At 41.8% G+C, this 23,061-nt stretch overlaps 11 non-coding genes across 11 annotated transcripts; all 11 read left to right on the top strand.

Moving 5' to 3' along the window:
* The first annotated feature begins 6,103 nt into the window (after positions 1–6,103).
* trnaf-gaa (transfer RNA phenylalanine (anticodon GAA)) lies at positions 6,104–6,176 on the top strand. The gene has a single exon. It is a non-coding gene; the product is annotated as a tRNA-Phe (tRNA).
* Positions 6,177–7,648: 1,472 nt separating this feature from the next.
* Positions 7,649–7,722, top strand: trnai-aau (transfer RNA isoleucine (anticodon AAU)). Its single transcript has one exon. It is a non-coding gene; the product is annotated as a tRNA-Ile (tRNA).
* An 82-nt stretch (positions 7,723–7,804) lies between these two features.
* Positions 7,805–7,877, top strand: trnaf-gaa (transfer RNA phenylalanine (anticodon GAA)). The gene has a single exon. It is a non-coding gene; the product is annotated as a tRNA-Phe (tRNA).
* Positions 7,878–10,023: 2,146 nt separating this feature from the next.
* On the top strand, positions 10,024–10,097 carry trnai-aau (transfer RNA isoleucine (anticodon AAU)). The gene has a single exon. It is a non-coding gene; the product is annotated as a tRNA-Ile (tRNA).
* An 82-nt stretch (positions 10,098–10,179) lies between these two features.
* On the top strand, positions 10,180–10,252 carry trnaf-gaa (transfer RNA phenylalanine (anticodon GAA)). The gene has a single exon. It is a non-coding gene; the product is annotated as a tRNA-Phe (tRNA).
* Positions 10,253–12,279: 2,027 nt separating this feature from the next.
* On the top strand, positions 12,280–12,352 carry trnaf-gaa (transfer RNA phenylalanine (anticodon GAA)). Its single transcript has one exon. It is a non-coding gene; the product is annotated as a tRNA-Phe (tRNA).
* A 5,458-nt stretch (positions 12,353–17,810) lies between these two features.
* trnai-aau (transfer RNA isoleucine (anticodon AAU)) lies at positions 17,811–17,884 on the top strand. Its single transcript has one exon. It is a non-coding gene; the product is annotated as a tRNA-Ile (tRNA).
* A 76-nt stretch (positions 17,885–17,960) lies between these two features.
* Positions 17,961–18,033, top strand: trnaf-gaa (transfer RNA phenylalanine (anticodon GAA)). The gene has a single exon. It is a non-coding gene; the product is annotated as a tRNA-Phe (tRNA).
* An 879-nt stretch (positions 18,034–18,912) lies between these two features.
* trnai-aau (transfer RNA isoleucine (anticodon AAU)) lies at positions 18,913–18,986 on the top strand. The gene has a single exon. It is a non-coding gene; the product is annotated as a tRNA-Ile (tRNA).
* A 1,028-nt stretch (positions 18,987–20,014) lies between these two features.
* On the top strand, positions 20,015–20,088 carry trnai-aau (transfer RNA isoleucine (anticodon AAU)). The gene has a single exon. It is a non-coding gene; the product is annotated as a tRNA-Ile (tRNA).
* Positions 20,089–21,431: 1,343 nt separating this feature from the next.
* On the top strand, positions 21,432–21,504 carry trnaf-gaa (transfer RNA phenylalanine (anticodon GAA)). Its single transcript has one exon. It is a non-coding gene; the product is annotated as a tRNA-Phe (tRNA).
* Positions 21,505–23,061: the final 1,557 nt, after the last annotated feature.

Below are 23,061 nucleotides of genomic sequence, written 5' to 3'. Positions count from 1 at the left end.
TATGTTTCCTTACTTTTTCAAAGTCACTGTGCATTTGCAATATGTTTCAATGGGCAGGTACCATCACGAATTTGTCATGCTCAAAATTTTTTAGATGTATTTTTTTTTGTTTCTTACTTTTTCAAAGTCACTGTGCATTTGCAATATGTTTTAAAGGGCAGGTACCATCACGAATTTGTCATGCTATAAAAATCTTGCAGGAATGTGAAATTGACTGGCCCGATGAACTCGGGATGGCTTTGCAGTGATTCTGGGTCATCTCAATCGCTCGTTTGGGTTGATTTCAGAATGTCGCTTTTGGTGATGTTTTTTCACTATAGGATCATATTGCAAATGTACAAGAGTCAAGTGGACAAGAGTCCATCAGTCAATTAGATATCATTCTGACCACCAAACTGATACAAACTGACACCAAACCCACTTTTTCCAACTCGTTTAGTAGCCAACTATTACATACTTCAGAGCTGGCCCAAAATTCACAACCCCTTCGGTTCAAACCATAAAAAAACCATAAAACACGTAGTTACGTTCTAGCTGCGGGTCCATTTCTTATGTTATGTGTTGGCCTAGCTGAGGCGACCCCGAATCCCAAGTTTCGGCTCGATAGGTCATTTGGTGTCCGAGAAAAACCCTAATTGGTGCTGAAAATCCACTATTTTCCATGACTTGCTACGGGGTCCTTGAATGAGCTATTGGACAGAAACGTTGGGGTCTGTCTATATGGGCCGAGACGTTTGCAATGCACCTAGTCTTGCGACTCTGGGACATTTCTAAATGTCGTCATTTTCGTGATGCAAAAATGAATTGAAGTTATTTCAAATGTACGAGGCTGTTTCTCGGTCCGAGAACCTTCTAGAGCCACGTAACTCACCACGCACCATCTACGGGAGGTCTAGAACAGGTTTCTAAAGTTTCGGAACTCTAGGTCCGACGGTTCTTTTTTAGCTCCAACAAAGCTAACTATTGGAGCCACTGTCTGTCTCTACGCACCCCAATACGTCCCTCCTTCCAAGTTGTGTTTTAGTGTGATTTTTTTTTCCTTTGAATTTTTTTGGGAAAAATGACTGATTTACAGTTCATGGGGGTTGCCTAATCACACATATGAAGTTTTGGAAAGATCAGACTTTTTTAACCCTTCGAAACAGCCCCTAAGACACCAATTATGGCACTTCCGGTTGGCACAGGAAGTTATAAATCAACACATATCCTCATTGGGGTATGCTGTTACAGAATCCTGAGTTTTAAGTCCTTACGTTAAGAATTGACTGATCTACACAGGGTTGAATGCACTATGTCTGTCAAACTGCAGGCAGGGTATGGGTAAACACTTTTAGGGGCATTTTAACCACTTCCGGTTGGTCCAGGAAGCTCAGAATCAACACAGGTAGACCTCATAGTGGCCTGATGGACTGGTACCGAAGACAGGTTCATACGGCATTCATAACCCATATAGACTTCAGGTTGAAATTAGGGGTGCAGGCAATGTATTCCTATGGGGAGAGATGACACTGTAATCTGTGAGATCAAAAAACACTGTTTTACTCTTAAGGGTTAATGCCACACGGTCAAGGTTAGGCTTGTACAGATCGGGAGGACCTTAGGAACATTCATGTGGTGGAATTTTTCTTCTCACCCTAACGGTTCTCTCACTGTCACTCAAAAGCAAATGACATTGTGGGACAGGCTTCATTTTGGGCCTACTTTTCTAATGGTCGTTGCGCTTAGACCGAGCGAGCTACGGTCAAGCGGGATAGCTCGTTGAACTCAGCACAGTCTGGAGACTATGGTGTTGCCATTTTTTGTGTTGATTTCAGAATGCCATTTTGGTGATGGTCCCTCTCCGTTTAAACATATTGCAAATGCACAAAAGTCAACTAGCAAGTCAGTGTCCATCAGTCAATTAGATGTCATTATGACACCAAACCCACTTTTTACTACTCATTTAGAAGCCAACTATCACATATGTCAGAGCAGTCCCATAATTCACAGCGCCTTTAGTTTAAAACATAATAAAAAGGTAAAACACATAGTTACGTTCTAGCTGCGGGTCCAGTTCGGACATTATGTGAAGTCCTATGTGAGGCGACCCCGAATCCCGAGTTTCGGCTCGATAGGTCATTTGGCGTCCGAGAAAAACCCTAATTGGTGCTGAAAATCCACTTTTTTCCATGCCTTCCTACGGGGTCCTTGAACGAGCTATCGGACAGAAACGTTGGGGTCCGTCTCTATGGGCCGAGCCGGTTTCAATGCACCTAGCCTTGCGTCTCTGAGACTTTTCTAAACGTCGTCATTTTTGTAATGGTCAAAATGAATTGAAGGTATTGCAAATGTACGAGGCTGTTTCTCGGTCCGAGAACCGTCTAGAGCCACGTAACTCACCACGCACCATCGACCGGAGGTCTAGAACAGGTTTCTAAAGTTTCGGAACTCTAGGTCTGACGGTTCTTTTTTAGCTCGAACAAAGCTAACTATTGCAGCCACTGTCTGTCTCTACGCACCCCAATACGTCCCTCCATTCAAGTTGTGTTTTAGTGTGATTTTTTTTTCCTTTGAATTTTTTGGGGAAAAATGACTGATTTACAGTTCATGGGGGTTGCCTAATCACATATATGAAGTTTTGGACAGATCAGACTTTTTTAACCCTTTGAAACAGCCCCTGAGACACCAATTATGGCACTTCCGGTTGGCACAGGAAGCTATAAATCACCACATATCCTCATTGGGGTATGCTGTTACAGAATCCTGAGTTTTAAGTCTTTACGTTAACAACTGAGTTATTTACGGAGGGTTTAGTATGTGTGTGTTATTTCAGAAAATCATAGAAAATCACAGAAATCTCGCAGAGCTCCGCAGCACACTTTAAAAAGATTCGTATGAACACCCTGCAACTGGATCTGTAACCGTTGAAAAAAAAAAACGCCTATTTGTGACCATTGCCAAGTTGTCATTGTTCCGTTTCTCTTAAATGACGATAGATAAATGGCTGGTTCTTTTTTTATTGACACCGGAGGCTCCTTGACTTTGACCTGAAGTGGAAAAATAATTTGTCTATTTCCATTTAGGACCTTTAATCCCAGAAAAACGGCCATAACTCAAAAACCGTCGAGGCCTAGACGCCATCTTGTTCGGGGCCAACTGCCCATTATGCCAAACCTACGCTCACCGAGTTTCGGCTTCGAAATATTTTCAGTTTTCGAGATAAGGCCCCGTCGTGATTCGTGATGTTTTGCCAAATTGCCATATGATTCCGTATGCCCTCTTGTGGGAAATTCCGGGATAGCGGAAAAACGCTCAAAAACTTGTTTATTTTATAAAACGGAAACCGAATGTCCGACAAAGTTCATTTGATGACTTCCCGGTAGGTCTGGCCCTACCGCACGGCCCGACGCCGACCGCGAATTTTACAAACGATTTCGGACGTCTAGTAAGGGACCGTACATTTGCAATATGGACTTTCTCACTGATCATACACGAAATGCCGAAATGTTCCCTTAATGTATGTAAGGAAACATAAACAAATGGACATAATGAAATCATCATTTTTTTTTTCCGGTTACCAGTTGCACGCGCATTTGCAATATGATTCTATAGTGAAAAAACATCACCAAATGGACATGATGAAATCAACACAACGAGTGATGGAAATGAACAACTATCACTGCCCGGCCGTCCCGAGTTCATCAGTTCAGTCAATTTTGGCCCCCAAAAAAATTGACTTTTGACTTTGACTTTTGACTTCCTATGAAATCATGTTGCAAATGGACAAATCATATTCCTTATGCACAAGTAAAAAAAATAAAATTATGATAAAACATTTTACAAAAGTATATTCATACACTTCTTACACATGATTAATTGTCTTAAAATCGAAACAATTTTGAAAAACGGTCCAGAAAGCACTTTTTTTAGTTTTTAAAGTTTAAAAAAAAAATCACATTTTCGACTTTTGACATCCTATTAAATCATATTGCAAATGGACAAAACATATGCCTTATGCACAAGTAAAAAAAAAAAAAAAAAAATTATGATAATAAAATACGAATAAAGTATGTTGATACAGTTCTTATACGTGTGTAATTGACACAAAATTCGAAAGAATTTTGAAAAACGGTCCAGAAAGCACTTTTTTAAGGGTGTGTGAAGTTTTTTATAAAATTTTGACATTTTTGACTTTTGACTTTTGACTTCCTATGAAATCATATTGCAAATGGACAAAACATATGCCTTATGTGCATGTAATTAAAAAAAAAAAATTTGATATCAAAATTGCCATATGGCATTTGCCATATACTTTGCACGAATCAACGCCGCTTTGGGTGGTATTGGACATCGTGTATATGGTTTGTCCAATGCCAATATCTTGCCATTCATTTTTGTCCAAATCAGGGGGGTATTCCCTTACATGGATCCAAGAAAACTCCAGTTCACACTTCATGCAGCCTTGTCTTACGACAACCTACTGTCATGTAACAATGACAAGAAACTGTCATGTAACAATGACAAGAAACTGCCTGCGTTCTCCAAAAGCACATTCTTTCATGGATCCAAGAAAACTCCAGTTCACACTTCATGCAGCCTTGTCATACGACAACCTACTGTCATGTAACAATGACAAGCAACTTTCCTGTAACACTGATGTCAAAATGTCAGATGAAAAAGCAAGAAATTACTTACTTTCAGAGGAGCAGCGTAGCACACACCATTGAGGCCCACAAACAAAGCTGTGGATAGTTTCCTTGAAGCCAGAGCATGAAGAAAGAACAAATACAAATGCCGAAACCCGGGACCTTCAGATCTTCAGTCTAACGCTCTCCCAACTGAGCTATTTCGGCAATTCATTAAATGTATTTCTGTGGCACCCTTGACAATTCACATGCATGTGACTCACAATTTTGACACTCAAAATGTACATCATAGCCAGTACGGGGATCAAACCCATGACCTTGGTGTTATTAGCACCACACTCTAACCAACTGAGCTAACCGGCCATTTGCTATTTTGCTCAATTGTTGAAATGCACCGAGCCTCTGCAAGTGCTGTCATGTAAACAATGACAAGAAACTCTCATGTAACCCTGATGTCACAATGTCAGATGAAAAAGAAAGACATTACTTACTTTCAGAGAGCAGCGTATCACACACTCTAACCAACTGAGCTAACCGGCCGCTGGCTACAGAGCACAGTTGTTGAGATGCACCGAGCCTCTGCAAGTGCTGGAGCACAAACTAACAAGTCCACCAACAGCATAGCCTGACAAGACTGGACACTCTTGGTTGCTCCTTGTGGCAATTCCAAACAGCTGGGGAATTTGATCAATTGGTATTGTGTTTGCTTAGCATGCTGTAGGTAGTGGGATCGATGCCCGCATTCCCCAAAAACATTTTTTTTTGTGGATCCAAGAAAGCTCCAGTTCACACTTCATGCAGCCTTGTCTTACGACAACCTACTGTCATGTAACAATGACAAGCAACTTTCCTGTAACACTGATGTCAAAATGTCAGATGAAAAAGCAAGAAATTACTTACTTTCAGAGGAGCAGCGTAGCACACACCATTGAGGCCCACAAACAAAGCTGTGGATAGTTTCCTTGAAGCCAGAGCATGAAGAAAGAACAAATGCCGAAACCCGGGATCGAACCAGGGACTTTTAAATCTTCAGTCTAACGCTCTCCCAACTGAGCTATTTTAGCAATTCGCTAATTTTATTTCTGTGGCACCCTTGACAATTCACATGCATGTGACTCACAATTTTGACACTCAAAATGTACATCATAGCCAGTACGGGGATCAAACCCATTTGAGCTAATTCCCCAGCCGTTTGGAATTTCTGCAAGAAGCAACCTAGAGGGTCCAGTCTTGTCAGGCTATGCTGTTGGTGGACTTGTTTGTTTACATGCCAGCACTTGCAGAGGCTCGGTGCATTTCCACAATTGAGCAAAATACCAAATGGCGGGTTAGCTCTGTTGGTTAGAGTGTGATGCTAATAACGCCAAGGTCATGGGTTCGATCCCTGTACTGGTTATGATGTACATTTTGAGTGTCAAAATTGTGAGTCACATGCATGTGAATTGTCAAGGGTGCCACAGAAATGCATTTAGTGAATTCCCGAAATAGCTCAGTTGGGAGAGCGTTAGACTGAAGATCTAAAGGTCCCTGGTTCGATCCCGGGTTTCGGCATTTGTATTTGTTCTTTCTTCATGCTCTGGCTTCAAGGAAACTATCCACAGCTTTGTTTGTGGGCCTCAATGGTGTGTGCTACGCTGCTCCTCTGAAAGTAAGTAATTTCTTGCTTTTTCATCTGACATTTTGACATCAGTGTTACAGGAAAGTTGCTTGTCATTGTTACATGACAGTAGGTTGTCGTAAGACAAGGCTGCATGAAGTGTGAACTGGAGCTTTCTTGGATCGACAAAAAAAAATGTTTTTGGGGAATGCGGGCATCGATCCCACTACCTATAGCATGCTAAGCAAACACAATACCAATTGATCAAATTCCCCAGCTGTTTGGAATTGCCACAAGGAGCAACCAAGAGTGTCCAGTCTTGTCAGGCTATGCTGTTGGTGGACTTGTTAGTTTGTGCTCCAGCACTTGCAGAGGCTCGGTGCATCTCAACAACTGTGCTCTGTAGCCAGCGGCCGGTTAGCTCAGTTGTTTAGATTGTGTGATACGCTGCTCTCTGAAAGTAAGTAATGTCTTTCTTTTTCATCTGACATTGTGACATCAGTGTTACATGAGAGTTTCTTGTCATTGTTACATGACAGTTTCTTGTCATTGTTTACATGACAGTAGGTTGTCGTAAGACAAGGCTGCATGAAGTGTGAACTGGAGTTTTCTTGGATCCATGAAAGAATATGTTTTTGGGGAATGCGGGCATCGATCCCACTACCTATAGCATGCTAAGCAAACACAATACCAATTGATCAAATTCCCCAGCTGTTTGGAATTGCCACAAGGAGCAACCAAGAGTGTCCAGTCTTGTCAGGCTATGCTGTTGGTGGACTTGTTAGTTTGTGCTCCAGCACTTGCAGAGGCTCGGTGCATCTCAACAACTGTGCTCTGTAGCCAGCGGCCGGTTAGCTCAGTTGGTTAGAGTGTGTGATACGCTGCTCTCTGAAAGTAAGTAATGTCTTTCTTTTTCATCTGACATTGTGACATCAGGGTTACATGAGAGTTTCTTGTCATTGTTACATGACAGTTTCTTGTCATTGTTTACATGACAGTAGGTTGTCGTAAGACAAGGCTGCATGAAGGCCCGCCATTGAGGCCCGCTATTTTCTCTCTAATTTCTTTCTTTTTCATCTGACATTGTGACATCAGTGTTACATGAGAGTTTCTTGTCATTGTTACATGACAGTTTCTTGTCATTGTTTACATGACAGTAGGTTGTCGTAAGACAAGGCTGCATGAAGTGTGAACTGGAGTTTTCTTGGATCCATGAAAGAATTTGCTTTTGTAGAATGCAGGCATCGATCCCACTACCTCACTTATGCTAAGCATTTGAGCTAATTCCCCAGCCGTTTGGAATTTCCGCAAGAAGCAACCTAGAGGGTCCAGTCTTGTCAGGCTATGCTGTTGGTGGACTTGTTTGTTTACGTGCCAGCACTTGCAGAGGCTCGGTGCATTTCCACAATTGAGCAAAATACCAAAAGGCCGGTTAGCTCAGTTGGTTAGAGTGTGATGCTAATAACGCCAAGGTCATGGGTTCGATCCCCGTACTGGTTATGATGTACATTTTGAGTGTCAAAATTGTGAGTCACATGCATGTGAATTGTCAAGGGTGCCACAGAAATACATTTAATGAATTGCCGAAATAGCTCAGTTGGGAGAGCGTTAGACTGAAGATCTGAAGGTCCCTGGTTCGATCCCGGGTTTCGGCATTTGTATTAGTTCTTTCTTCATGCTCTGGCTTCAAGGAAACTATCCACAGCTTTGTTTGTGGGCCTCAATGGTGTGTGCTACGCTGCTACTCTGAAAGTAAGTAATTTCTTGCTTTTTCATCTGACATTTTGACATCAGTGTTACAGGAAAGTTGCTTCTCATTGTTACATGACAGTAGGTTGTCGTAAGACAAGGCTGCATGAAGTGTGAACTGGAGTTTTCTTGGATCCATGAAAGAATTTGCTTTTGGAGAATGCAGGCATCGATCCCACAACCTCACGCATGCTAAGCATTTGAGCTAATTCCCCAGCCGTTTGGAATTTCCGCAAGAAGCAACCTAGAGGGTCCAGTCTTGTCAGGCTATGCTGTTGGTGGACTTGTTTGTTTACATGCCAGCACTTGCAGAGGCTCGGTGCATTTCCACAATTGAGCAAAATACCAAATGGCGGGTTAGCTCAGTTGGTTAGAGTGTGATGCTAATAACGCCAAGGTCATGGGTTCGATCCCTGTACTGGTTATGATGTACATTTTGAGTGTCAAAATTGTGAGTCACATGCATGTGAATTGTCAAGGGTGCCACAGAAATACATTTAGTGAATTCCCGAAATAGCTCAGTTGGGAGAGCGTTAGACTGAAGATCTAAAGGTCACTGGTTCGATCCCGGGTTTCGGCATTTGTATTTGTTCTTTCTTCATGCTCTGGCTTCAAGGAAACTATCCACAGCTTTGTTTGTGGGCCTCAATGGTGTGTGCTACGCTGCTCCTCTGAAAGTAAGTAATTTCTTGCTTTTTCATCTGACATTTTGACATCAGTGTTACAGGAAAGTTGCTTGTCATTGCTACATGACAGTAGGTTGTCGTAAGACAAGGCTGCATGAAGTGTGAACTGGAGCTTTCTTGGATCGACAAAAAAAAATGTTTTTGGGGAATGCGGGCATCGATCCCACTACCTATAGCATGCTAAGCAAACACAATACCAATTGATCAAATTCCCCAGCTGTTTGGAATTGCCACAAGGAGCAACCAAGAGTGTCCAGTCTTGTCAGGCTATGCTGTTGGTGGACTTGTTAGTTTGTGCTCCAGCACTTGCAGAGGCTCGGTGCATCTCAACAACTGTGCTCTGTAGCCAGCGGCCGGTTAGCTCAGTTGTTTAGATTGTGTGATACGCTGCTCTCTGAAAGTAAGTAATGTCTTTCTTTTTCATCTGACATTGTGACATCAGTGTTACATGAGAGTTTCTTGTCATTGTTACATGACAGTTTCTTGTCATTGTTTACATGACAGTAGGTTGTCGTAAGACAAGGCTGCATGAAGTGTGAACTGGAGTTTTCTTGGATCCATGAAAGAATATGTTTTTGGGGAATGCGGGCATCGATCCCACTACCTATAGCATGCTAAGCAAACACAATACCAATTGATCAAATTCCCCAGCTGTTTGGAATTGCCACAAGGAGCAACCAAGAGTGTCCAGTCTTGTCAGGCTATGCTGTTGGTGGACTTGTTAGTTTGTGCTCCAGCACTTGCAGAGGCTCGGTGCATCTCAACAACTGTGCTCTGTAGCCAGCGGCCGGTTAGCTCAGTTGGTTAGAGTGTGTGATACGCTGCTCTCTGAAAGTAAGTAATGTCTTTCTTTTTCATCTGACATTGTGACATCAGGGTTACATGAGAGTTTCTTGTCATTGTTACATGACAGTTTCTTGTCATTGTTTACATGACAGTAGGTTGTCGTAAGACAAGGCTGCATGAAGGCCCGCCATTGAGGCCCGCTATTTTCTCTCTAATTTCTTTCTTTTTCATCTGACATTGTGACATCAGTGTTACATGAGAGTTTCTTGTCATTGTTACATGACAGTTTCTTGTCATTGTTTACATGACAGTAGGTTGTCGTAAGACAAGGCTGCATGAAGTGTGAACTGGAGTTTTCTTGGATCCATGAAAGAATTTGCTTTTGGAGAATGCAGGCATCGATCCCACTACCTCACGCATGCTAAGCATTTGAGCTAATTCCCCAGCCGTTTGGAATTTCCGCAAGAAGCAACCTAGAGGGTCCAGTCTTGTCAGGCTATGCTGTTGGTGGACTTGTTTGTTTACGTGCCAGCACTTGCAGAGGCTCGGTGCATTTCCACAATTGAGCAAAATACCAAAAGGCCGGTTAGCTCAGTTGGTTAGAGTGTGATGCTAATAACGCCAAGGTCATGGGTTCGATCCCCGTACTGGTTATGATGTACATTTTGAGTGTCAAAATTGTGAGTCACATGCATGTGAATTGTCAAGGGTGCCACAGAAATACATTTAATGAATTGCCGAAATAGCTCAGTTGGGAGAGCGTTAGACTGAAGATCTGAAGGTCCCTGGTTCGATCCCGGGTTTCGGCATTTGTATTAGTTCTTTCTTCATGCTCTGGCTTCAAGGAAACTATCCACAGCTTTGTTTGTGGGCCTCAATGGTGTGTGCTACGCTGCTACTCTGAAAGTAAGTAATTTCTTGCTTTTTCATCTGACATTTTGACATCAGTGTTACAGGAAAGTTGCTTCTCATTGTTACATGACAGTAGGTTGTCGTAAGACAAGGCTGCATGAAGTGTGAACTGGAGTTTTCTTGGATCCATGAAAGAATTTGCTTTTGGAGAATGCAGGCATCGATCCCACAACCTCACGCATGCTAAGCATTTGAGCTAATTCCCCAGCCGTTTGGAATTTCCGCAAGAAGCAACCTAGAGGGTCCAGTCTTGTCAGGCTATGCTGTTGGTGGACTTGTTTGTTTACATGCCAGCACTTGCAGAGGCTCGGTGCATTTCCACAATTGAGCAAAATACCAAATGGCGGGTTAGCTCAGTTGGTTAGAGTGTGATGCTAATAACGCCAAGGTCATGGGTTCGATCCCTGTACTGGTTATGATGTACATTTTGATTGTCAAAATTGTGAGTCACATGCATGTGAATTGTCAAGGGTGCCACAGAAATACATTTAGTGAATTCCCGAAATAGCTCAGTTGGGAGAGCGTTAGACTGAAGATCTAAAGGTCACTGGTTCGATCCCGGGTTTCGGCATTTGTATTTGTTCTTTCTTCATGCTCTGGCTTCAAGGAAACTATCCACAGCTTTGTTTGTGGGCCTCAATGGTGTGTGCTACGCTGCTCCTCTGAAAGTAAGTAATTTCTTGCTTTTTCATCTGACATTTTGACATCAGTGTTACAGGAAAGTTGCTTGTCATTGCTACATGACAGTAGGTTGTCGTAAGACAAGGCTGCATGAAGTGTGAACTGGAGTTTTCTTGGATCCATGAAAGAATATGTTTTTGGGGAATGCGGGCATCGATCCCACTACCTATAGCATGCTAAGCAAACACAATACCAATTGATCAAATTCCCCAGCTGTTTGGCATTGCCACAAGGAGCAACCAAGAGTGTCCAGTCTTGTCAGGCTATGCTGTTGGTGGACTTGTTAGTTTGTGCTCCAGCACTTGCAGAGGCTCGGTGCATCTCAACAACTGTGCTCTGTAGCCAGCGGCCGGTTAGCTCAGTTGGTTAGAGTGTGTGATACGCTGCTCTCTGAAAGTAAGTAATGTCTTTCTTTTTCATCTGACATTGTGACATCAGGGTTACATGAGAGTTTCTTGTCATTGTTACATGACAGTTTCTTGTCATTGTTTACATGACAGTAGGTTGTCGTAAGACAAGGCTGCATGAAGGCCCGCCATTGAGGCCCGCTATTTTCTCTCTAATGTCTTTCTTTTTCATCTGACATTGTGACATCAGTGTTACATGAGAGTTTCTTGTCATTGTTACATGACAGTTTCTTGTCATTGTTTACATGACAGCAGGTTGTCGTAAGACAAGGCTGCATGAAGGCCCGCCATTGAGGCCCGCTATTTTCTCTCTAATGTCTTTCTTTTTCATCTGACATTGTGACATCAGTGTTACATGAGAGTTTCTTGTCATTGTTACATGACAGTTTCTTGTCATTGTTTACATGACAGTAGGTTGTCGTAAGACAAGGCTGCATGAAGTGTGAACTGGAGTTTTCTTGGATCCATGAAAGAATATGCTTTTGGAGAATGCAGGCATCGATCCCACTACCTCACGCATGCAAAGCATTTGAGCTAATTCCCCAGCCGTTTGGAATTTCCGCAAGAAGCAACCTAGAGGGTCCAGTCTTGTCAGGCTATGCTGTTGGTGGACTTGTTTGTTTACGTGCCAGCACTTGCAGAGGCTCGGTGCATTTCAACAATTGAGCAAAATAGCAAATGGCCGGTTAGCTCAGTTGGTTAGAGTGTGGTGCTAATAACACCAAGGTCATGGGTTTGATCCCCGTACTGGCTATGATGTACATTTTGAGTGTCAAAATTGTGAGTCACATGCATGTGAATTGTCAAGGGTGCCACAGAAATAAAATTAGCGAATTGCCAAAATAGCTCAGTTGGGAGAGCGTTAGACTGAAGATTTAAAAGTCCCTGGTTCGATCCCGGGTTTCGGCATTTGTTCTTTCTTCATGCTCTGGCTTCAAGGAAACTATCCACAGCTTTGTTTGTGGGCCTCAATGGTGTGTGCTACGCTGCTCCTCTGAAAGTAAGTAATTTCTTGCTTTTTCATCTGACATTTTGACATCAGTGTTACAGGAAAGTTGCTTGTCATTGTTACATGACAGTAGGTTGTCGTAAAACAAGGCTGCATGAAGTGTGAACTGGAGCTTTCTTGGATCCACAAAAAAAAATGTTTTTGGGGAATGCGGACATCGATCCCACTACCTACAGCATGCTAAGCAAACACAATACCAATTGATCAAATTCCCCAGCTGTTTGGAATTGCCACAAGGAGCAACCAAGAGTGTCCAGTCTTGTCAGGCTATGCTGTTGGTGGACTTGTTAGTTTGTGCTCCAGCACTTGCAGAGGCTCGGTGCATCTCAACAACTGTGCTCTGTAGCCAGCGGCCGGTTAGCTCAGTTGGTTAGAGTGTGTGATACGCTGCTCTCTGAAAGTAAGTAATGTCTTTCTTTTTCATCTGACATTGTGACATCAGGGTTACATGAGAGTTTCTTGTCATTTTTACATGACAGTTTCTTGTCATTGTTTACATGACAGCACTTGCAGAGGCTCGGTGCATTTCAACAATTGAGCAAAATAGCAAATGGCCGGTTAGCTCAGTTGGTTAGAGTGTGGTGCTAATAACAACAAGGTCATGGGTTTGATCCCCGTACTGGCTATGATGTACATTTTGAGTGTCAAAATTGTGAGTCACATGCATGTGAATTGTCAAGGGTGCCACAGAAATACATTTAATGAATTGCCGAAATAGCTCAGTTGGGAGAGCGTTAGACTGAAGATCTGAAGGTCCCGGGTTTCGGCATTTGTATTTGTTCTTTCTTCATGCTCTGGCTTCAAGGAAACTATCCACAGCTTTGTTTGTGGGCCTCAATGGTGTGTGCTACGCTGCTCCTCTGAAAGTAAGTAATTTCTTGCTTTTTCATCTGACATTTTGACATCAGTGTTACAGGAAAGTTGCTTGTCATTGTTACATGACAGTAGGTTGTCGTATGACAAGGCTGCATGAAGTGTGAACTGGAGTTTTCTTGGATCCATGAAAGAATTTGCTTTTGGAGAACGCAGGCAGTTTCTTGTCATTGTTACATGACAGTTTCTTGTCATTGTTACATGACAGTAGGTTGTCGTAAGACAAGGCTGCATGAAGTGTGAACTGGAGTTTTCTTGGATCCATGTAAGGGAATACCCCCCTGAATTGGACAAAAATGAATGGCAAGATATTGGCATTGGACAAACCATATACACGATGTCCAATACCACCCAAAGCGGCGTTGATTCGTGCAAAGTATATGGCAAATGCCATATGGCAATTTTGATATCAAATTTTTTTTTTTTAATTACATGCGCATAAGGCATATGTTTTGTCCATTTGCAATATGATTTCATAGGAAGTCAAAAGTCAAAAGTCAAAAATGTCAAAATTTGGTAAAAAACTTCACTCATCCTCAAAAAAGTGCTTTCTGGACCGTTTTTCAAAATTCTTTCAATTTTTATGTCAATTACACATGTATAAGAACTTTATCAACATACTTTAGTCATACTTTATTATCATTTTTTTTAATTTTTTTTTACTTGTGCATAAGGCATATGTTTTCTCCGTTTGGAATATGATTTCATAGGAAGTCAAAAGTCAAAAGTCAAAAATGTCAAAATTTTATAAAAAACTTCACACACCCTTAAAAAAGTGCTTTCTGGACCGTTTTTCAAAATTCTTTCGAATTTTGTGTCAATTACACACGTATAAGAACTGTATCAACATACTTTATTCGTATTTTATTATCATTATTTTTTTTTTTTTTTTTTTTTTACTTGTGCATAAGGCATATGTTTTGTCCATTTGCAATATGATTTAATAGGATGTCAAAAGTCGAAAATGTGATTTTTTTTTTAAACTTTAAAAACTAAAAAAAGTGCTTTCTGGACCGTTTTTCAAAATTGTTTCGATTTTAAGACAATTAATCATGTGTAAGAAGTGTATGAATATACTTTTGTAAAATGTTTTATCATAATTTAATTTTTTTTACTTGTGCATAAGGAAGATGATTTGTCCATTTGCAATATGATTTCATAGGAAGTTAAAAGTCAAAGTCAAAAGTCAATTTTTTGGGGGGCCAAAATTGACTGAACTGATGAACTCGGGACGGCCGGGCAGTGATAGTTGTTCATTTCCATCACTCGTTGTGTTGATTTCATCATGTCCATTTGGTGATGTTTTTTCACTATAGAATCATATTGCAAATGCGCGTGCAACTGGTAACCGGAAAAAAAAAATGATGATTTCATTATGTCCATTTGTTTATGTTTCCTTACTTTTTCAAAGTTACTGTGCATTTGCAATATGTTTTAATGGGCAGGTACCATCACGAATTTGTCATGCTCAAAATTCAAACTATACTTTGCTCAAACTATACCTTTGTCAACTTGTATTATCATAATTTTTTTTTGTTTTACTTGTGCATAAGGCATATGTTTTGTCCATTTGCAATATGATGTCATAGGAAGTCAAAAGTCAAAGTCAAAAGTAACGATTTTCCTCCGTGCAACTGGTGATCTGAAATGTGCAACTGGTGATCTGAAATGTGCAACTGGTAACCCCAAAAAAAAAAATTTGATTCTATGTTTCCTTACTTTTTCAAAGTCACTGTGCATTTGCAATATGTTTTAATGGGCAGGTACCTTCACGAATTTGTCATGCTCAAAATTCAAACTATACTTTGCTCAAACTATACCTTTGTCAACTTGTATTATCATATTTTTTTTTTGTTTTACTTGTGCATAAGGCATATGTTTTGTCCATTTGCAATATGATGTCATAGGAAGTCAAAAGTCAAAGTCAAAGGTAACGATTTTCCTCCGTGCAACTGGTGATCTGAAATGTGCAACTGGTGATCTGAAATGTGCAACTGGTGATCTGAAATGTGCAACTGGTAACCCAAAAAAAAATAATTTGATTCTATGTTTCCTTACTTTTTCAAAGTCACTGTGCATTTTCAATATGTTTTAATGGGCAGGTACCATCACGAATTTGTCATGCTATAAAAATCCTGCAGGAATGTGAAATTGACTGGCCGGATGAACTCGGGATGGCTTTGCAGTGATTCTGGGTCATCTCAATCGCTCGTTTGGGTTGATTTCAGAATGTCGTTTTTGGTGATGTTTTTTCACTATAGAATCATATTGCAAATGCACGTGCAACTGGTCACCCAAAAATAAAAAAAATGTGTTTATGTTTCCTTACTTTTTCAAAGTCACTGTGCATTTGCAATATGTTTTAATGGGCAGGTACCATCACGAATTGGTCATGCTATAAAAATCCTGCAGGAATGTGAAATTGACTGGCCCGATGAACTCGGGATGGCTTTGCAGTGATTCTGGGTCATCTCAATCGCTCGTTTGGGTTGATTTCAGAATGTCGCATTTGGTGATGTTTTTTCACTATAGAATCATATTGCAAATGCACGTGCAACTGGTCACCCAAAAATAAAAATGTTTTGTTTATGTTTCCTTACTTTTTCAAAGTCACTGTGCATTTGCAATATGTTTTAATGGGCAGGTACCATCACGAATTGGTCATGCTATAAAAATCCTGCAGGAATGTGAAATTGACTGGACCGATGAACTCGGGATGGCTTTGCAGTGATTCTGGTTCATCTCAATCGCTCGTTAGGGTAGATTTCAGAATGTCGCATTTGGTGATGTTTTTTCACTATAGAATCATATTGCAAATGCACGTGCAACTGGTCACCCAAAAATAAAAAAAAATTGTTTATGTTTCCTTACTTTTTCAAAGTCACTGTGCATTTGCAATATGTTTTAATGGGCAGGTACCATCACCAATTGGTCATGCTATAAAAATCCTGCAGGAATGTGAAATTGACTGGCCCGATGAACTCGGGATGTCTTTGCAGTGATTCTGGTTCATCTCAATCGCTCGTTAGGGTTGATTTCAGAATGTCGCTTTTGGTGATGGTACCTCACTGTTTAAACATATTGCAAATGTACAAGAGTCAAGTGGACAAGAGTCCATCATTCAATTAGATATCATTCTGACACCAAACTGATACAAACTGACACCAAACCCACTTTTTCCAACTCGTTTAGTAGCCAACTATTACATACTTCAGAGCTGGCCCAAAATTCACAACGCCTTCGGTTAAAACCATAAAAAAACCATAAAACACGTAGTTACGTTCTAGCTGCGGGTCCATTTCTTATGTTATGTGTTGGCCTAGCTGAGGCGACCCCGAATCCCAAGTTTCGGCTCGATAGGTCATTTGGTGTCCGAGAAAAACCCTAATTGGTGCTGAAAATCCACTTTTTTCCATGCCTTGCTACAGGGTCCTTGAACGAGCTATCGGACAGAAACGTTGGGGTCCGTCTCTATGGGCCGAGCCGGTTTCAATGCACCTAGCCTTGCGTCTCTGAGACTTTTCTAAACGTCGTCATTTTCGTAATGGTCAAAATGAATTTTTTAACCCTTCGAAACAGCCCCTGAGACACCAATTATGGCACTTCCGGTTGGCCTAGGAAGCTATAAGTCACCACATATCCTCATTGGGGTATGCTTTTACATAATCCTGAGTTTTAAGTCTTTACGTTAAGAACTGAGTTATTTACGGAGGGTTTAGTATGTGTGTGTTATTTCAGAAAATCATAGAAAATCACAGAAATCTCGCAGAGCTCCGCAGCACACTTTAAAAAGATTCGTATGAACACCCTGCAACTGGATCTGTAACCGTTGAAAAAAAAGACGCCTATTTGTGACCATCAACAAGTTGTCATTGTTCCGTTTCTCTTAAATGACGATAGATAAATGGCTGGTTCTTTTTTTATTGACACCGGAGGCTCCTTGACTTTGACCTGAAGTGGAAAAATAATTTCTCTACTTCCATTTTGGACCTTTAATCCCAGAAAAACGGCCATAACTCAAAAACCGTTGAGGCCTAGACGCCATCTTGTTCGGGGCCAACTGCCCATTATGCCAAACCTACGCTCACCAAGTTTCGGCTTCGAAATATTTTCCGTTTTCGAGATAAGGCCCCGTCGTGATTCGTGATGTTTTGCCAAATTGCCATATGATTCCGTATGCCCTCTTGTGGGAATTTCCGGGATAGCAGAAAAATGGTCCAAAACTTGTTTATTTTATAAAACGGAAACCGAATGTCCGACAAAGTTCATTTGATGACTTCCCGGTAGGTCTGGCCCTACCGCACGGCCCTCACGCATGCTAAGCATTTGAGCTAATTCCCCAGCCGTTTGGAATTTCCGCAAGAAGCAACCTAAAGGGTCCAGTCTTGTCAGGCTATGCTGTTGGTGGACTTGTTTGTTTACGTGCCAGCACTTGCACACTTGCAGAGGCTCGGTGCATTTCAACAATTGAGCAAAATAGCAAATGGCCGGTTAGCTCAGTTGGTTAGAGTGTGGTGCTAATAACGCCAAGGTCATGGGTTCGATCCCCGTACTGGCTATGATATACATTTTGAGTGTCAAAATTGTGAGTCACATGCATGTGAATTGTCAAGGGTGAAAAAAAATTAGTGAATTGCCGAAATAGCTCAGTTGGGAGAGCGTTAGACTGAAGATCTAAAGGTCCCTGGTTCGATCCCGGGTTTCGGCATTTGTATTTGTTCTTTCTTGATGCTCTGGCTTCAAGGAAACTATCCACAGCTTTGTTTGTGGGCCTCAATGGTGTGTACTACGCTGCTCCTCTGAAAGTAAGTAATTTCTTGCTTTTTCATCTGACATTTTGACATCAGTGTTACAGGAAAGTTGCTTGTCATTGTTACATGACAGTAGGTTGTCGTAAGACAAGGCTGCATGAAGTGTGAACTGGAGCTTTCTTGGATCCACAAAAAAAAATGTTTTTGGGGAATGCGGGCATCGATCCCACTACCTATAGCATGCTAAGCAAACACAATACCAATTGATCAAATTCCCCAGCTGTTTGGAATTGCCACAAGGAGCAACCAAGAGTGTCCAGTCTTGTCAGGCTATGCTGTTGGTGGACTTGTTAGTTTGTGCTCCAGCACTTGCAGAGGCTCGGTGCATCTCAACAACTGTGCTCTGTAGCCAGCGGCCGGTTAGCTCAGTTGGTTAGAGTGTGTGATACGCTGCTCTCTGAAAGTAAGTAATGTCTTTCTTTTTCATCTGACATTGTGACATCAGGGTTACATGAGAGTTTCTTGTCATTGTTACATGACAGTTTCTTGTCATTGTTTACATGACAGTAGGTTGTCGTAAGACAAGGCTGCATGAAGTGTGAACTGGAGTTTTCTTGGATCCATGAAAGAATATGCTTTTGGAGAATGCAGGCATCGATCCCACTACCTCACGCATGCAAAGCATTTGAGCTAATTCCCCAGCCGTTTGGAATTTCCGCAAGAAGCAACCTAAAGGGTCCAGTCTTGTCAGGCTATGCTGTTGGTGGACTTGTTTGTTTACGTGCCAGCACTTGCAGAGGCTCGGTGCATTTCAACAATTGAGCAAAATAGCAAATGGCCGGTTAGCTCAGTTGGTTAGAGTGTGGTGCTAATAACGCCAAGGTCATGGGTTTGATCCCCGTACTGGCTATGATGTACATTTTGAGTGTCAAAATTGTGAGTCACATGCATGTGAATTGTCAAGGGTGCCACAGAAATAAAATTAGTGAATTGCCGAAATAGCTCAGTTGGGAGAGCGTTAGACTGAAGATGTAAAGGTCGCTGGTTCGATCCCGGGTTTTGGCATTTGTTCTTTCTTCATGCTCTGGCTTCAAGGAAACTATCCACAGCTTTGTTTGTGGGCCTCAATGGTGTGTGCTACGCTGCTCCTCTGAAAGTAAGTAATTTCTTGCTTTTTCATCTGACATTTTGACATCAGTGTTACAGGAAAGTTGCTTGTCATTGTTACATGACAGTAGGTTGTCGTAAGACAAGGCTGCATGAAGTGTGAACTGGAGCTTTCTTGGATCGACAAAAAAAAATGTTTTGGGGGAATGCGGGCATCGATCCCACTACCTACAGCATGCTAAGCAAACACAATACCAATTGATCAAATTCCCCAGCTGTTTGGAATTGCCACAAGGAGCAACCAAGAGTGTCCAGTCTTGTCAGGCTATGCTGTTGGTGGACTTGTTAGTTTGTGCTCCAGCACTTGCAGAGGCTCGGTGCATCTCAACAACTGTGCTCTGTAGCCAGCGGCCGGTTAGCTCAGTTGTTTAGAGTGTGTGATACGCTGCTCTCTGAAAGTAAGTAATGTCTTTCTTTTTCATCTGACATTGTGACATCAGTGTTACATGAGAGTTTCTTGTCATTGTTACATGACAGTTTCTTGTCATTGTTTACATGACAGTAGGTTGTCGTAAGACAAGGCTGCATGAAGTGTGAACTGGAGTTTTCTTGGATCCATGAAAGAATATGCTTTTGGAGAATGCAGGCATCGATCCCACTACCTCACGCATGCAAAGCATTTGAGCTAATTCCCAAGCCGTTTGGAATTTCCGCAAGAAGCAACCTAAAGGGTCCAGTCTTGTCAGGCTATGCTGTTGGTGGACTTGTTTGTTTACGTGCCAGCACTTGCAGAGGCTCGGTGCATTTAGACAATTGAGCAAAATAGCAAATGGCCGGTTAGCTCAGTTGGTTAGAGTGTGGTGCTAATAACGCCAAGGTCATGGGTTTGATCCCCGTACTGGCTATGATGTACATTTTGAGTGTCAAAATTGTGAGTCACATGCATGTGAATTGTCAAGGGTGCCACAGAAATAAAATTAGTGAATTGCTGAAATAGCTCAGTTGGGAGAGCGTTAGACTGAAGATGTAAAGGTCGCTGGTTTGATCCCGGGTTTCGGCATTTGTTCTTTCTTCATGCTCTGGCTTCAAGGAAACTATCCTCAGCTTTGTTTGTGGGCCTCAATGGTGTGTGCTACGCTGCTCCTCTGAAAGTAAGTAATTTCTTGCTTTTTCATCTGACATTTTGACATCAGTGTTACAGGAAAGTTGCTTGTCATTGTTACATGACAGTAGGTTGTCGTAAGACAAGGCTGCATGAAGTTTGAACTGGAGCTTTCTTGGATCAACAAAAAAAAATGTTTTTGGGGAATGCGGGCATCGATCCCACTACCTATAGCATGCTAAGCAAACACAATACCAATTGATCAAATTCCCCAGCTGTTTGGAATTGCCACAAAGAGCAACCAAGAGTGTCCAGTCTTGTCAGGCTATGCTGTTGGTGGACTTGTTAGTTTGTGCTCCAGCACTTGCAGAGGCTCGGTGCATCTCAACAACTGTGCTCTGTAGCCAGCGGCCGGTTAGCTCAGTTGGTTAGAGTGTGTGATACGCTGCTCTCTGAAAGTAAGTAATGTCTTTCTTTTTCATCTGACATTGTGACATCAGTGTTACATGAGAGTTTCTTGTCATTGTTACATGACAGTTTCTTGTCATTGTTTACATGACAGTAGGTTGTCGTAAGACAAGGCTGCATGAAGGCCCGCCATTGAGGCCCGCTATTTTCTCTCTAATGTCTTTCTTTTTCATCTGACATTGTGACATCAGTGTTACATGAGAGTTTCTTGTCATTGTTACATGACAGTTTCTTGTCATTGTTTACATGACAGTAGGTTGTCGTAAGACAAGGCTGCATGAAGTGTGAACTGGAGTTTTCTTGGATCCATGAAAGAATATGCTTTTGGAGAATGCAGGCATCGATCCCACTACCTCACGCATGCAAAGCATTTGAGCTAATTCCCCAGCCGTTTGGAATTTCCGCAAGAAGCAACCTAGAGGGTCCAGTCTTGTCAGGCTATGCTGTTGGTGGACTTGTTTGTTTACGTGCCAGCACTTGCAGAGGCTCGGTGCATTTCAACAATTGAGCAAAATAGCAAATGGCCGGTTAGCTCAGTTGGTTAGAGTGTGGTGCTAATAACACCAAGGTCGTGGGTTTGATCCCCGTACTGGCTATGATGTACATTTTGAGTGTCAAAATTGTGAGTCACATGCATGTGAATTGTCAAGGGTGCCACAGAAATAAAATTAGCGAATTGCCAAAATAGCTCAGTTGGGAGAGCGTTAGACTGAAGATTTAAAAGTCCCTGGTTCGATCCCGGGTTTCGGCATTTGTTCTTTCTTCATGCTCTGGCTTCAAGGAAACTATCCACAGCTTTGTTTGTGGGCCTCAATGGTGTGTGCTACGCTGCTCCTCTGAAAGTAAGTAATTTCTTGCTTTTTCATCTGACATTTTGACATCAGTGTTACAGGAAAGTTGCTTGTCATTGTTACATGACAGTAGGTTGTCGTAAGACAAGGCTGCATGAAGTGTGAACTGGAGCTTTCTTGGATCCACAAAAAAAACGTTTTTGGGGAATGCGGGCATCGATCCCACTACCTACAGCATGCTAAGCAAACACAATACCAATTGATCAAATTCCCCAGCTGTTTGGAATTGCCACAAGGAGCAACCAAGAGTGTCCAGTCTTGTCAGGCTATGCTGTTGGTGGACTTGTTAGTTTGTGCTCCAGCACTTGCAGAGGCTCGGTGCATCTCAACAACTGTGCTCTGTTAGCATTTGTTTCGGCATTTGTATTTGTTCTTTCTTCATGCTCTGGCTTCAAGGAAACTATCCACAGCTTTGTTTGTGGGCCTCAATGGTGTGTGCTACGCTGCTCCTCTGAAAGTAAGTAATTTCTTGCTTTTTCATCTGACATTTTGACATCAGTGTTACAGGAAAGTTGCTTGTCATTGTTACATGACAGTAGGTTGTCGTATGACAAGGCTGCATGAAGTGTGAACTGGAGTTTTCTTGGATCCATGAAAGAATGTGCTTTTGGAGAACGCAGGCAGTTTCTTGTCATTGTTACATGACAGTTTCTTGTCATTGTTACATGACAGTAGGTTGTCGTAAGACAAGGCTGCATGAAGTGTGAACTGGAGTTTTCTTGGTCTTGCTTTTTCATCTGACATTTTGACATCAGTGTTACAGGAAAGTTGCTTGTCATTGTTACATGACAGTAGGTTGTCGTATGACAAGGCTGCATGAAGTGTGAACTGGAGTTTTCTTGGATCCATGAAAGAATGTGCTTTTGGAGAACGCAGGCAGTTTCTTGTCATTGTTACATGACAGTTTCTTGTCATTGTTACATGACAGTAGGTTGTCGTAAGACAAGGCTGCATGAAGTGTGAACTGGAGTTTTCTTGGATCCATGTAAGGGAATACCCCCCTGAATTGGACAAAAATGAATGGCAAGATATTGGCATTGGACAAACCATATACACGATGTCCAATACCACCCAAAGCGGCGTTGATTCGTGCAAAGTATATGGCAAATGCCATATGGCAATTGCCAATTGTAACACCTCAAAAATCCAACAGGGGGCGAGTGCGCTCCACCGGGGTTTTTCATGTTGGAAATGCAACCCAAGTCAACATCCAAAAGCAAAATTTTGAAAAAATGATTTTTTTTCCCAAAACTTATCACCCCTTAAAAAAGTGCTTTCTGGGCCGTTTTTCAAAATTCTTTCGCTTTTTTTGTCAATTACACATTTAAACTGTAAACGCTCATGTCATGTTCTAGTTCGTATTCCAGTCGGACCATTTTAAAGAAAAGATTGCTTCATATTGTAGACACCAGCTGGGGCTATTGCTCATTTCCTTTACTGTATGAATATACTTTTGT

The sequence above is a fragment of the Oncorhynchus clarkii genome, chromosome 20 (assembly GCF_045791955.1).
Source record: "Oncorhynchus clarkii lewisi isolate Uvic-CL-2024 chromosome 20, UVic_Ocla_1.0, whole genome shotgun sequence".
In the NCBI taxonomy this organism is placed as follows: Eukaryota; Metazoa; Chordata; class Actinopteri; order Salmoniformes; family Salmonidae; genus Oncorhynchus; species Oncorhynchus clarkii.
This window is presented reverse-complemented; position numbering and strand designations above follow the sequence as displayed.